Source organism: Priapulus caudatus, unplaced genomic scaffold, assembly GCF_000485595.1.
Source record: "Priapulus caudatus unplaced genomic scaffold, Priapulus_caudatus-5.0.1 Scaffold577, whole genome shotgun sequence".
Lineage (NCBI taxonomy): Eukaryota > Metazoa > Priapulida > Priapulimorpha > Priapulimorphida > Priapulidae > Priapulus > Priapulus caudatus.
The window spans coordinates 189,768-203,958 of record NW_014577638.1 but is presented as its reverse complement, the minus strand read 5'-3'; the positions used below and the strand labels follow the sequence as shown (position 1 = coordinate 203,958).

Here is a 14,191-nt window from a genome sequence, read left to right as displayed (position 1 = left end):
ATGCACGGAATCGAAATGATTCGATTCACGGATCGAATTGATTGCGCATTCACGCGATCGAATGATTCGATTCACCATCGATTGATTCGATTCACGCATCGAATGATTCAATTCACGGATCGAATGATTCAATTCACGCATCAAATGATTTGATTCACGCATCGAATCATTCGATTCATGCATCGAATCATTCGATTCACGCATCGAATCATTCGATTCACGCATTGAATCATTTGATTCACGCATCGAAACATTTGATTCACGGATCGAATGATTCGATCCTGAAATTTATACCTGGCCACGTTAGAGGATGGCGCGAGAAGACGTAGGAGGTAGAGGAGTGGGAGAATGTGGAGGAGGTAGAGGAGGGGGGAGAAGCTGGTGGAGAAGAAAGGGGAAGGAGGTGGGGGGAAGGAGAAGGGGAAGATGGGCGGAGGAGGTAGAGGAGGGAGAAGGTTGTGGAGGACGGAGGGGGGACGGTGGCGGAGGAGGAGGGGAGAAGGTGGTGAGGGAGGAAGTGAGGGAGGGGGTCGAGGTGGCAAGGGAGTGAGAGAGGGAGGGAGGGAGGAAGGGAGGGAGGGATCCGAGGTGGTGAGTGAGAGAGAGGGAGGGAGGAGGGTCCGTGAATCGAATCATTCGATCCGTGAATGTTATATATATGTAAACGAATTATGACACAGAAAACATGCCATAGTTCATAAGTCTAGAAGAGGCAGCAAACAGCCACCTGACTCCCACCGTTGTGCGGGGATTTAGCCATGAAAACCTGCTACAATACTCTGATCCAGATTCCAACTACGGCAAGATGTGGCGCAAGGTACTGGCTGATCCTCAATCACGTGTGTCAGATATTCAAGAGTTAGTCGATTTAGTTCTAACAGGGGAGTACTTCATACTGGACCTTTCCGTTTACGCAAATGCTTGGGTTGAAGCAGATATTCAAGCATCTATTAAATGTAGATTCACAATCGCACCATTTCATTTTGAAACACTACATAACACTTGGGCCATGTCAAATACTAGTAAGTAGTTCAGAGCTATTGACACTGGAATAGATTTTGATTGAGACTGGCCATTTATAAAAGTGGATGAGTCATCAGTCTACGGCTTTTGATAAATGTTCCAACGCATAAGTAAATGTTGAATTCGCGTCTCTGTCCCTTCAACACCTCTCGAGCATATTTAAGCTACTCATCTATGGTTGTGCTATTGCACCTGCAGTTCTGATAGGTGAGAAATTTACTACAATTTTGCGTGAAAAAATTACACGTCATCGATTGAATGTTGATTTATGTTAGATGTTAAGAATTAATGTTAAATGTTCACAGCTATATGTTAATTTCTATATAATGTCATAAACGCTGTTGCTCTGTGTTGTACGTGTGTGTGTTAGATAACACTGTCATAGGCAGAACCGATGCCATATTTTATATGCAATTAATTTTTAAATTTTATTCAAAGTTTTAATCGTGGTTGTACTTTAAATTTTTAAATTTTACTTTGTTTTGTTAATTTGCATCGCACAAGTGTTCAGGCATTACTTGGAACTGTTCACGGGGAAAGGGCAGTTAAGTTTTACTATAATTAATTATTTTAATTTACATATATTATGAGTTATATTATAATTTTATGTATCGTAACAGTCTGTGTATTGTTAGATCGGGGTTTATGCTGTTCGGTTGCATATATGTATGATCTGTGTCGATGATCTCATTTTAGACAGGAATAGCTGCATGTTCAGCTGAGGCAAAATTCTGTTGTGATAATAACCCAGTAAGTCAGCATCTTAATAAAAGTGTAGGTATGTAGCGAAGATAATTACACCAATATACTGAATTATAATTACATAGGATATATTTGAATTCTAATGTACAAGCAATAAAGTATATATTAAGATGTAGTGTTTAGCTATCCATGTCCAGCATGTGGTGACTCTTTAAATAGATTTAACACGTTTACACAGATACGTGCATAGAGTACAAGGTTCGGGAATGTCCATAGATACATATACGGCTGTAGAACATTGCAGATGGTTTCAGTATGGGATATCTTAAAGAATTAAACAGAAGTTAGGGAGTAGAAAACGAGCCTGTGACAAAGTTGGAGTTGTATGCTCAGTCGAATAGATTGGAAATTATTGTCTGGAATAAATGTGGCTTCATAAACATCAAGCACTCTTTATCTATCCATGCTAAATGTCAGCTCAAATATGATAGTATATGTGAAACCTTCATCTATGATGCAAATTAAAGAAAAAAAATTATATCTGAAAATCTATTCTGAACTTCAACGCATTCAAGTTCTTTTTTAGATTGATATTCAGCACTTACGTGAGTAAATATAGAACACGGAACTATAGACACATATAGAACCTGATCAATCAATCAGCATGTCAAACAGCATCTCTGATAATTGCATGCTTTTATTTCAACACAATACGGCTGTTTATGCGGGAATGCACGGGCATTTAGTCAATATTGTAGTTCACTATTATAATAAAAAGATGTCATTGATTGGAGTGACGGTAATGGATGCTGACTGGCTCACCATTGTGTTGCCATGATGTATTCATGCATATAGTACCTGTATATAACCTGGCAAACGTGCCAGTATGCCTAAAGCAGCAAAGGAAAGGCCACATCCACGTAGAGGAGTTGAGTCAGCGCATCAGTGATTGCACATCAGTGATTGCAGCTCCATAATAATGTATTTCCCTTTAGGACTAGTGACGTGCTTGTCTGCAGTTATTATAACACTATCACTGCAATCATCAGACAAAACTTGTGGCAGCGAGCAGAGAAAGAGTGTTTATGATCCAGTGAGAGATCAAGTCAAGTACGATGTGAGAGCAGGAAAGCCAGCTTACTGGAGTAGTGGAATAACATTACATAGTCCCTCACGTGACTACACAAGTTTAGATCTGCAGGGAGCTAACAGCCTGAAAGTCTTACAATAGATAATGTGACAAGGAGACGAGAATATCAACAAGAAAGGCGTGACTGACAATATTTTAACGACACTAGCAACCAGTACATCAACTTCACATACTCTACTAGAGACTCCTTTGGTTCACGTGAGGGATTTCGTCTTCGAATTGCAACTGCCATCCTCTGATGGAGCAGTTGATCTCGGTTGGGTAGTATTGACTCAGTAACGCATCGAACGACCAGTATGATGACGGGATACTAGAGATATGACGTTGCCGAAGGAGATAGTTGATCCCTAATTGCGCTGATGTACGCGCAGATCTTCATCGCGCATTTCCGCGCATAGGCGGCACGCGATCGCTGGCAATGTCCTACGACGTATGCTCGAGCCGCTGGCCAGCTATGGATCGTGCGCGAATGAATTGGCGGTGTGCCGGGGCGCACGCGATCCATAGCTGCCAGCGAAACAGCTCGCAATTTTACTGGGGGACACAAGGGTCAGACATTGGGACGTCAGACAGTGTTGACTCTGCTCATAATACTGTTAACCGAGTTAATCTGCGTTGCAGTAACCGAGTCTGGTGTGATCGCTGAAATCAGAGAAAGACTGTCGAAATTTGCTGACATCCGCGAACCTTGCCAGTAATAGCAAACGGCTGTCAGGGAATCACGAACACCTCCCTACCGGCGCTGCTTCGCGTCCCCAACGCTTGCAACGTCTTTTGCAACGTCTTTCCAATGGCGAGCTCGACGGTGTAGCTTGGAAAGCCAGTTGCGCCGCCTGCCCGCCGCTATCAGGCCCATAGACTGGCATCTCTCGCCACCTCTCGGCTTAGCTTAGTCACTCAATGGCTAATCGAGGTTGGGAGGCGAGTCCTTAGTCTATATATAGGCCTTTGCAGTCCTCGCACCTTCTTGAAAGGAGAGTAGGCCTTATACTAGAACTTATGAACATTCGTTATTTATGTCAATAGTAATAGATTTTTCTGTAATTTTGTTAGGCATTTATATTTTATTGATAATCGGCTTCAAGTGGCTGTGTCTAGGTTATATGCCTACGGGCTATTCGTAAACCCTTAGCCAAAGAGCGTTTCTGCTAGTCGATTGTAGTCTAGTAGTATAGTGCGTTCAAGGATAGAGAACCATTGGCTCCAATATTATTAATGAGGCCCAATGTTATGGCCATGGCCAATAAACCAATGTCATCTTACATCAATCTAAATATAATATTATCATCAATATAATAGGTTTCTAGGGTTATTGGTTTTTAGGATTGCGTCTATTATTACGTAAGTTATGTTAATTACTAGTAACAGAGTTTAAGTCGATTTATTACTAATATTACTATTAGCTCCTTGCAGGTCCTGGCTAGTTAACATAGTATTACTAGGTAGTCTGGCTGGCGGTAACTTAAAGTACTACTACTACTTACTAGTATCAGTAGTAGTTAGTTAGTAGTCGCGGTCCGGCATTGGTAACACACGCCATCTTCTTGCGCAACGCCTATACTTGGTACACGGTCTCTAGTTGCGCTAGTGCGCTCAGTCTAAACGCAACTGATGATAATGCTCAGTGTGTGCTGTACGTGCGGGCCTTTGACGCACTTTGCCAGTGGCCTGGTAATATGCAAAAAAACGGTCAAACGGCGCTAGAGTCTGAGAGGAGATGCAGAGCGCGCGGGTGTGAACAGGTTCATAAGGAGAAAGCAAGATGAGCCACGATAACGGAACTACGCTGATTCACCGATTCCAGAGTTAGACTGGCTTTTTACGGACGTTAATTCGGGCAAGTCCTAACTTTCCTACACTAAAGTTTATAGTTACTGCAGCGTCTCTCGCCACCTCTCAGGCTTAGTCTTATAGTCACTCATATGGCTAATCGGAGGTACGGGAGGAGTCCTAGTCTATATTATATCCGCCTCTTGCACCTCGCAACCTTTCTTGCAACACACGCAGAGTTACGGCCTACTTACTCCCAGCAAACCGTATGAACAACTTCTCCGTAGTAAATAGATTCGTATTTTAGTTAGCATTATATTTTATTTGAAACGCCTTCAAGCTGCCTGTGTTCTAGTATCGCCTAGGGCGTATTCTAACCCTAAGCACAAAGAGCGTTTTCTTGCTAGTCGTTATAGTAGTAGTCTAGTAGTAGCTAGTCGGTTAAGGATGGAGAACATTCGGCCTCCCAACTATCTATATGGGCCCCAATGTATGGCCATGGTGCCAATAAAAACCAATGTCATTTTACATCAATCTAAATATATATATTTATATGCAATATAACTAGGTTTAGGTTACTGGTTTACGGATTTCGTTTCATTATTAGTAAGTTTGTTTAATACTAGTTAACAGGAGTTAGTCATTATTACTATTTTACTATAGCTTCCTGCGGTCTGGTATTTACTAGTACTAGTACTAGATAGCTGCTGGTAACTTAGTCAGTACTTCACCTTCTTACTAGTACTAGTAGTTTAGTAGTAGTATGCGTCGTTTCGGGGTTCGGGTAACAACGGGCATCTTTTGCGAACTGCCATTCTTGTACAGCGGTCTCCTAGTTGCCGCTAGATGGCTCAAGTCTAAACGAACGTGTATGATCATGGCATGTGGCGTGTACGTGCTGGGCTTGACGCACTGGCAGTGGCTGGTAATATGCAAAAACGGCAAAACTGGGGCTAAGCTGAGAGCGAGATTCGTCTGTTTGTTACCATTGCGAGCGCCGGGGTGAACAGGTTCATAAGGCAGAAGTCAGATTGGCTACTGATAACGATAACAAGCGATGTTCCTGATTCCAGGGTTAGGACTGGCACGACGTTAATTTTCGGGCAAGTCTCTGGTCGCTTACACTAAGTTATGAGTTAACTGTGCAAGCGGTGGGGAAATTCTCGATCCGCGCGCCAGTCTAGACCGAAATTCGTCTGCGAAATGCCTCCACGAGAGCCTCCGCTGGCTTCGCGACTATCCGGCCGCCAGATGTTAGCCAGATATAAACTTCAGGGCGTTAAATAAAATAAATTCGAAGTCGTTTTTATAGGAAAAAACGTACCGCACTTCCTGGCGAAGTAAACAAAAAAAACACCAATTACGACCATTCGCATTTACTTCTCGGCACTACGGTGCAAGTTCCAATAAATTTCAGTTGGCAATGGCCAGAACTGCTCTAATATCACCGATTTCTGGGGCTTTATGACTACACAAAGTGATTTGCGTATATATAGTTTTATATACATATTGGGCGCCGAACTTGGACCCTAATTGCGCGCCATGACGCATGGCGCTTGTTCGTCGCTTTCGGCCGGATCCGGCGCTGCGGACTGTCGAGACAACGGCGTTGCTTTTTCTCAAGCAAGTATACACGGTATACCTATGTGATTGTCGTTAAAAACTCCAGAAAACATCCACAACAGCAACATTCAATGTTTTATCCTCCATTTGTCTTTGATTACGTGACATGGCTTGCAATCTCTGGATAATGGATTAATTAGTGCTACTTTCTTTGCTATATGAATCAGCCAAGCACATCGGAATGAAACCAGGAGAACGTGCGTGGTTCAAGAAACTTGGCGTCTTCTTTTTATAACTACATATTTGGAAACATTTGTCCATCAAGGTGGCAACATATTCCAGTCCAAGCACTGCTATTCGTGTGTTTATCAGCTGCTGGTGGACATTCGTGATTTGTGATGGTCGGAACATACAGTGGAACATTGGTGAGCCATCTCTCAGTGCAGACAACTATTGAATACCCGTTCACAAGTCTAGAAGAGGCCAGCAAACAGCCACTGACTCCCACCGTTTGGCGGGGATTTAGCACGAAAACCTGTTTCACATACCTGATCCATGTATTCCAACTACTGCAAGATGTGGCGCAATGCGAGCCCGATTGCGGCGCGTAGCACTGCCGCTGCGGACGTAACGGGCGTAATCAGTATCGTCGCTCGAGAGTATCAGATTCCAAGACCGAGTGCGGATTCGAGCGCGTTTAAGGCTTCAGCACTCGCGCGCGACGACCGTCACGCTTTGGACCCTTGTCCCACGAAGCTGTCATTGCGTTTCCCTGCACGGCTTCAGATCTCCAAAGTCCAGATATTCAAAGTGACTACCAAATTGTCGACTTACAATTTGCACCGATTTCAGTTTCCACAACAGATTCAGCGAGTTGGGCCATGTCAAATACTAGTTATATCTTCAGAGCCATTTAACACCTGCGAACTAACAAACTTTTGATTGAGACTGGCCATCTTACAGACTTTGTAAGTGGATAGAGTCATAGCACGTTTCGTACGCGCGTCGCTCTCTGTGCCAGTCAAATGTGGATGCAAGCAGCAGATAGAGCTAATCTTGGAGCATCCGCGTCTTCCTCGGTCGCTCACTCCTCTCCATCTCTCACCACGAGTCTCACTCGCGCACGCGCCCGCGCTCTAGTCTTAGGACGCGCCTTCCAGCCGCTCCTCGATCCCTATATCGACGGCTCGCCGTGCGGCCACTCTGTGGGACACGCTGCTGCTCGACGTGAGTTCTGACCTGTTACTAAGCGCCGTGCAGCGTCGACAGCCGAGACGCAACGATGTGCTAGGGTACGTAGTGTCCTTTGGCACGCTGCGCGGCAAGGTGACTGCTTAGGGCGCCAGTAAAAAATTACACGTCATCGGATTGAATGTTGATGTTATGTTGTAGATGGTAAGAATTAATGTTTAAATGTTTACACTCGCCCCATACTACTGGTCCGCTTACAGCCTCTCGGCCCTCAGGGTAGTATTTCACTCTCTCATAAACGCTGCTTGCTCTTGGTGACTGCTTCTGACTCGGCTCCGGCCTCGCTAGGAGCCGACAGTCGGGCAGCTCGCTCTCTCCCACACATACGCCCTCCCGCTCCGCGGGCGATCCTCCGCGCGTCCGGTCCCAGGTTCCCCCGGCCCGCCCGCGCCGGCAGCCGCCGCCTCTCCCCCCCGTTCACTGGCCCGACGGGCGCACTCGGCCTCCGCGCACCCGCGCCGCGTAATGCCTGCCTTGCGCCGGGCTGGGTCAACGCGGCGGCCCGGGCGCGGTCCGCGCGCGCGCGGGGACCGGGCGGCCGGCCGCGGGCGCTGCCTCGGAGCTGGGCGGCGTGGGCGCCGGGCGGTGCCCGCGCGGTCGGGCGGTCGGGCGGCCTTCGCGGACGGCGCGTCCGCGCTGAGATTATAGCGCAGCTGTCAGTATGGCAGAACCGACGCCATTATGTTTATATTGCAATTTAATGTTTAATTATTTTCAAAGTTGTTAGATCATGGTTGAGATTTTCAAAAGTTTAAAATTTTAACTTGGGGTTTGTTCATTCCATCGCGCGCATCCGGCCTCGACTGCTCCGCCGGCCGCCACGCGACAGGCTTCAATTGGAGACCTGTTCAGCGGGGACGAAGCGTGCGCAGCTTCAACTGTTTGTGCACGTGACATAATTGTAATTACTTTGAAACCGAGATGCCTAACAATACTGATTCCATCGAGTTCTATTAATCAACTTTTATGCTTATCCGTCAAACGCGAGTCTGTGCTCGTCTATTGTCGCAGTCGTTATCTTAGACTCGGGTGCGGTTAGTCACCGGTATTTATGCTCGTTGGTCGGTATCTGCAGCTATAATCGGTCATGTCGACTCGTGGCGATGCCGGCGAGAGGACCGCGCGCACGCGGGTGCGCGCTGGCCCCACGCCGGGCTCGTCCGCCCCGAAGCGCTCCGTAGCCTGCCCCAACCACGCGCCTGCTCGTACACTCCTCCTCCCCTCGTCCTCACCGATCACGATCACGCTCCTCCATCCCCGCGGGCCGCTCCGTCCCGCTGTAGAGTCGTCGCTTCGCGCTGAGTGTTCCGCGACTTGACCACGCGCGCGAGAACCAGCGCCCGGGCGGCCCGGCGCCTCACGATGGTGTGCCTACCTCGTCGCGCGCGCTGCGCCGCTCCCCGCACAGCGCTCCGTCTACCCTGCGGCGGCGCGCGCAGATCTCTCTCCGCTCCGGGGCGCCATGCCTCGGCCTCCCCTGCGCGCGCTCCGCTGCCACCAGCCAGCGTCTCTCTCCTGCTAACGCGTGGGCGATAGGCGCGCGCTTCTACAGCATCTCTGCTCCTGCCGCGAGTCCGCCCCTCCCCCCGCGCCTGCACTGACTCACTCGCTCAAACCCTCCATTGCATCGTATAGGTATCGCTCTCTCGGGCTCGACCGCGACAAGTTGGCGGTTGTATGCTCTGTCGTAGAGACTACAGTGTCGACTTCGAATTGTCATGGCGGGCCGATGACGGTCGACCGCTCGTCGTGGCTGCCGGGCCCGCCGGCAATAAATGTTGGCTTCCATAAACATCAAAGCACTTTATTCTATCCATGCTAAATGTCAGGACTCAAGATATGTACTAGCTATATATGTGAAATCCCTTCATCGTATGATTGGCCAATTAAAGAAAAAACATTATTATCTGAAAATGCTATTCTGTGAACTACAACGCATCTTGTGCAAGTTCCTTTTAGACTTGATATTCGAGCAACTTACGTGAGGAATATAGAAAACACGCGAACTACAGACACATCTAGAACCTGATCAATCATATCAGCATTGTCTAAACAGCATCTGTGATTATTTGCAAGCTTTTCTATCTCAACTCAATTACGGCTCTTTATGCAGGAAAGACTGGTTCAAGGCATTTGGGTCAATTTATTGCTAGTTCACTATATAAAAAAAAGACATGGCGTTGATTCGGGTACTGTCGTAATGGAAGCTGACTTTGCTCCTCACTCCATTTGTGTTTGCCATTGATGTATTCATGCATATGTACCTGTGTATATATACCTGGCGAACGTGCCAGTTATGCCTAAAGCAGCAAAGGAAAGGCCGACATCACGTACGATGTTGAGTCAGGATCATGTGATTTGTTAGCCGTCCATAATAATGTATTATGCCGTTTGAAGACTACCGTGACCGTGCTTGTTCTGCAGTCATTCATGTACACTATCACTGCAATCATCCTGCTCATCACACAAACTTTGTTGGGCCAGCGAGCAGTAGAAAGTGGTTATGACCCAGTGCCGAGATGCATAGGTCAAGTACGATGTGAGAGCAGGAAAGCCAGCTTACTGGAGTAGTGGAATAACATTACATAGTCCCTCACGTGACTACACAAGTTTAGATCTTCAGGGAGCACACCTGAAAGTTTGGCAATGGATATGTGATAAAAGAGATGAGAATGTCGCGCTATACTCTACCATGATTTTCAAAACACTAGCAGAGTACATACACTTCACATACTCTACTAAGACCTTTTGTTCAAGAGGATTCGATCATATTGCAACTGCTATCGCTGATGGAAGTATTGATATCAGTGGTGTTGCGCTGGTAACATTGCATCGACGAGAAATTGTATTTTTTTAGGACACTTTTCACGGATAGCTTTGTGATTATAATGAAAACTCCAGAAACATCCACAACAGCAACATCCAATGTTTTATCTCCATTTGATTCAGTGACATATGGCTTGCAATCTCTGAATATGGATTAATTAGTGCTACTTTACTATGCTATATGAATCACCAAGCACATAGGAAAGAAAGCAGGAGAACGTGGTACAAGAAACTTGGCTTCTTTTATAACTAACATTGGAACATATGAATAACATATTTGGAACATTTGTCAATCAAGGTGGCACATATTCCAGTCCAAGCACTGGTATTCGTGTGTTTATCAGCTGCTGGTGGACATTCGTGATTGTGATGGTCGGAACATACAGTGGAACATTGGTGAGCCATCTCTCAGTGCAGACAACTATTGAATACCCGTTCACAAGTCTAGAGGACGCAGCAAACAGCCACCTGACTCCCACCGTTGTGCGGGGATTTAGCCACGAAAACCTGCTACAATACTCTGATCCAGATTCCACCTACGGCAAGATGTGGCGCAAGGTACTGGCTGATCCACAATCAGTTGTGTCTACAGTGAATGCATCGATTGACTCAATCCTAACCGGCAAGTATTCACATTTCTTACAGCAACCACTGCAGTGCCTCATATCGAAGCAGATATTAAAACGTCTAAAAAATGTCGACTTATGATTGCATCGTTTCATTTCGAATATCTAAACACCGCTTTGGCAATGTCAAATACCAGCAAGTATTTCAGAGCCTTAAACACTGCATGGAATGCAGCTTGTTACTGAGAGTGCATGGTCTCATGCAAAAGTGGAGGACTGTACATTCAACGCACCTTCAGAAATGTGCCAATACAGAAATATAGGTGAAATCCACTTCTCTGCCTCTAAAACAGATGCACAGTGTATTTATACTACTCATTTGTGGCCTCGCTACCGCAACTGCTGTTCTGATAGGCGAGAAATTATTCACAATATATTTTGTAACTAAAGAATGTCAATTCAAGATGAATCGAAATGATCAGTCACGATTCAAATTTGCCACGAAATTGACAAATTAGCCAAACGTATGATACAAAGTAAGATATCTACCACCAATCCTCTAGTAGGTGTTTTCCACAGTTACTGCTGTACTCCATCTTATTGTTGTTGAAAGCATGTTACTCTTAGTTTTGTTAACATGTTAAAAGCTTTCACAACAGATTAAAAGAAACACAGAGAAGGAATGATGGGAAGGGAGAGGAATAGGGAAGGGACGGAGAGGAATTGGAAAGGGACGGAGAGGATGAAGAAGAGATAGTCATATTAATTGCTGAATAATAATTCTATAAGTATTTACATTGTTATTAATTATCTAGTCTTGATTGAATTTTCAAGCATTCCAAAATATGTGTTAAAAATAATTGACAAATATTGCTGCACACGAGCATGTGCACGAATGACTGTCAGTGTGTGCATGTCTGCGTATTAATTGATTCAATATGGTTTCGGATTTTCAATAAAACTCGTTCATGATATAGTTTACTACTCTGAGTTATAGTAATGTATGTAAATATGTGCTTATATAATATCATCATCATCATCATCATCACGATGATAATAATGATAAGATCAACATGTCAATAAATTTACGACATGGGTGCACATGCACACACAAGCACATGGTGAACTGCTGCATCTAAAGTTCTGTGCACTAGCCCTAACCCCTAACCCTTCACACTTTGATACCTCCACACTTAATTACCATACCTTCACACCACATCTCCTCTCTTAATTAATTTATAAAATATTATTATTAAATTATTAAGAGAGGAATGTGGTGAAGGATGGTATTAATTTGGAGGTACAAAGTGTAAGGTGGGTAGTCTAGTGCACGAACTTATGATGCAGCAGTCCATGTGTTTTACTGTGCTGTGTGCCGCATGTCGGACTAATTTATACATTTGATCTTTCATTATATCTCGTGATTGTGATGATGATGTATTATTAAGACATATTTACATACTACTAGAATCGAGTATAAACTATATCATGAACGGTTTTATTGAATAATCCGAAACATATTGACATCAATACTGCATAATGCCCGACAGTCATCTTGCAATGGTCTGGTGCAGCATGTGTCATATTTTACAATTGGAGATAATGCTTGAAATTCATCAAGACTGATAGATGATAACAATATGTAATCGGTGATAAATTTATCAGCAATATTATGACTATTGTTATTTATCCTCTCGTCCCATTCTATTCTCCATACTTCCCTATTCTATCCTTCTTTATACTCTCTGTGTTTTTTAACTGTTGTGAGCTTTTAAATTTATCAAAACTAGACTAATGAGCGCCACTATCGACGCGAGCGTGTTTGAATGCTTACATTGGTTTGAGATGTCTGGTTTGGATCGGAGGTTTAGTTTGGTGAGGTATTTTGGCCGATTCGAATTTGAATCTGGGAGCGATCGGTGGATAGGTGTGGGGATTACGAGCGTGGATAGGGTGCCGTGGCATCCGAGGTGTTTGTGGTGGTACTCCCCGTCACAAGCGTGAAGAAAATTGGAACTAATAAGGCCCCATGACGCATTCGAATTGAATGGCTTCAAGCATACACTCCGACCCTTAGTACCGCTAAATCGCTTGAACGCACGAGAGTGCCATGGTTTGCGTATTTGTCGACGTGTGCCCGGTTTGTTCTTTTTTTTGAGCGGGTCGATAGGTGCGGGTCGTTATATGCTGTTGCATATCTTACGCAGAACTGTTATTTTTTTTTTTTTCCATTTTTTTTTTATATTTTTTTTTTTTATTTTATTGTTTTTCATTCTGTTTGTTTTTTAGTATTTTTGTCAATTTCGTTGCAATTCTTGAATCCGTGACTGATCATTTCGATTCATTTTTTTTGGTTTGTATGTATTTGTTTTTTATTATTATTGTGTTTCTTCCAGAACAGTGTTTCGTACCTGTTTTTTTTTTTGGTTGTTTGTGTTTGATTTGTTGTTCCGCCACAAATTTTTTAGTAAAAACATGTTGAATCTGTTGGAGTGAGAAAGTGGATTCACCATTTCTTGATGACTATTTCAGATGAAGTGTTCCGTTGAATTACTCCTGCACTGTTGCATGAGCCATGCATTCAGAGTAACAACGAGTCCATGCGTGTTTAAGTGCTTGAATACTTGCTGTATTGACATTGCCAAGCGGGTCGTGTTTAGATTCGAAATGAATGGATGATCATAGTCGACTTTTAGACCTTTATATCTGTTCATATTAGGACTGCAGTGTTGCTGTAAGAAATGTGAGTTACTTGGCGTATTAGATGAGTCAATCCGATCTTCACTTAGACAAACTGTGAGGATACTATACTTGCGAATGACCGTAGTGGAATCTGGATCGGTATTGTAAAAGTTTTCCCCCGTTGCAACCCGCACAACTGGTGGGCAGGTGCTGTTTGGCTGCGTCCTCCTAGATTTGTGGACGGGTATTCATTAGTGTCTGCCTGAGAAATGGCCTACAATTCACGTATGTTTCCGACCTAAATCACGACATGTCACAAGCAGTTGATAAACACGATACCAGTGCTTGACTGGAAAGTGAATTGATTGACAGTTCAAAGTATTGGGTTATTCATATTGCCAATGTAGTTAAAAAAGCCAAGTTCTTTGTACCGTTTCCGCTTTCTGTCTAGGGCTTGGATGATTCATATAGCATAGAGTTATCACTAATTATCCAATATTCAGGATGCAAGCCATTTATGAATCAATATGAGATAAATTGGATGTGCTGTGGAGTTCTGGATTATATAAACATAACCTATCCGTTGAAAAGTGTCTAAAAAATACAATTCTCACGATGCATTGGTTACAGCTGCAACCAGGATATCATACTTCACCCG

At 44.3% G+C, this 14,191-nt stretch overlaps 1 protein-coding gene across 1 annotated transcript in view; it reads right to left on the bottom strand.

Moving 5' to 3' along the window:
• The window catches only part of LOC106811801 (usherin-like), a 129,146-nt gene that overhangs the window by 59,576 nt on the left and 55,379 nt on the right, over positions 1 to 14,191 (bottom strand).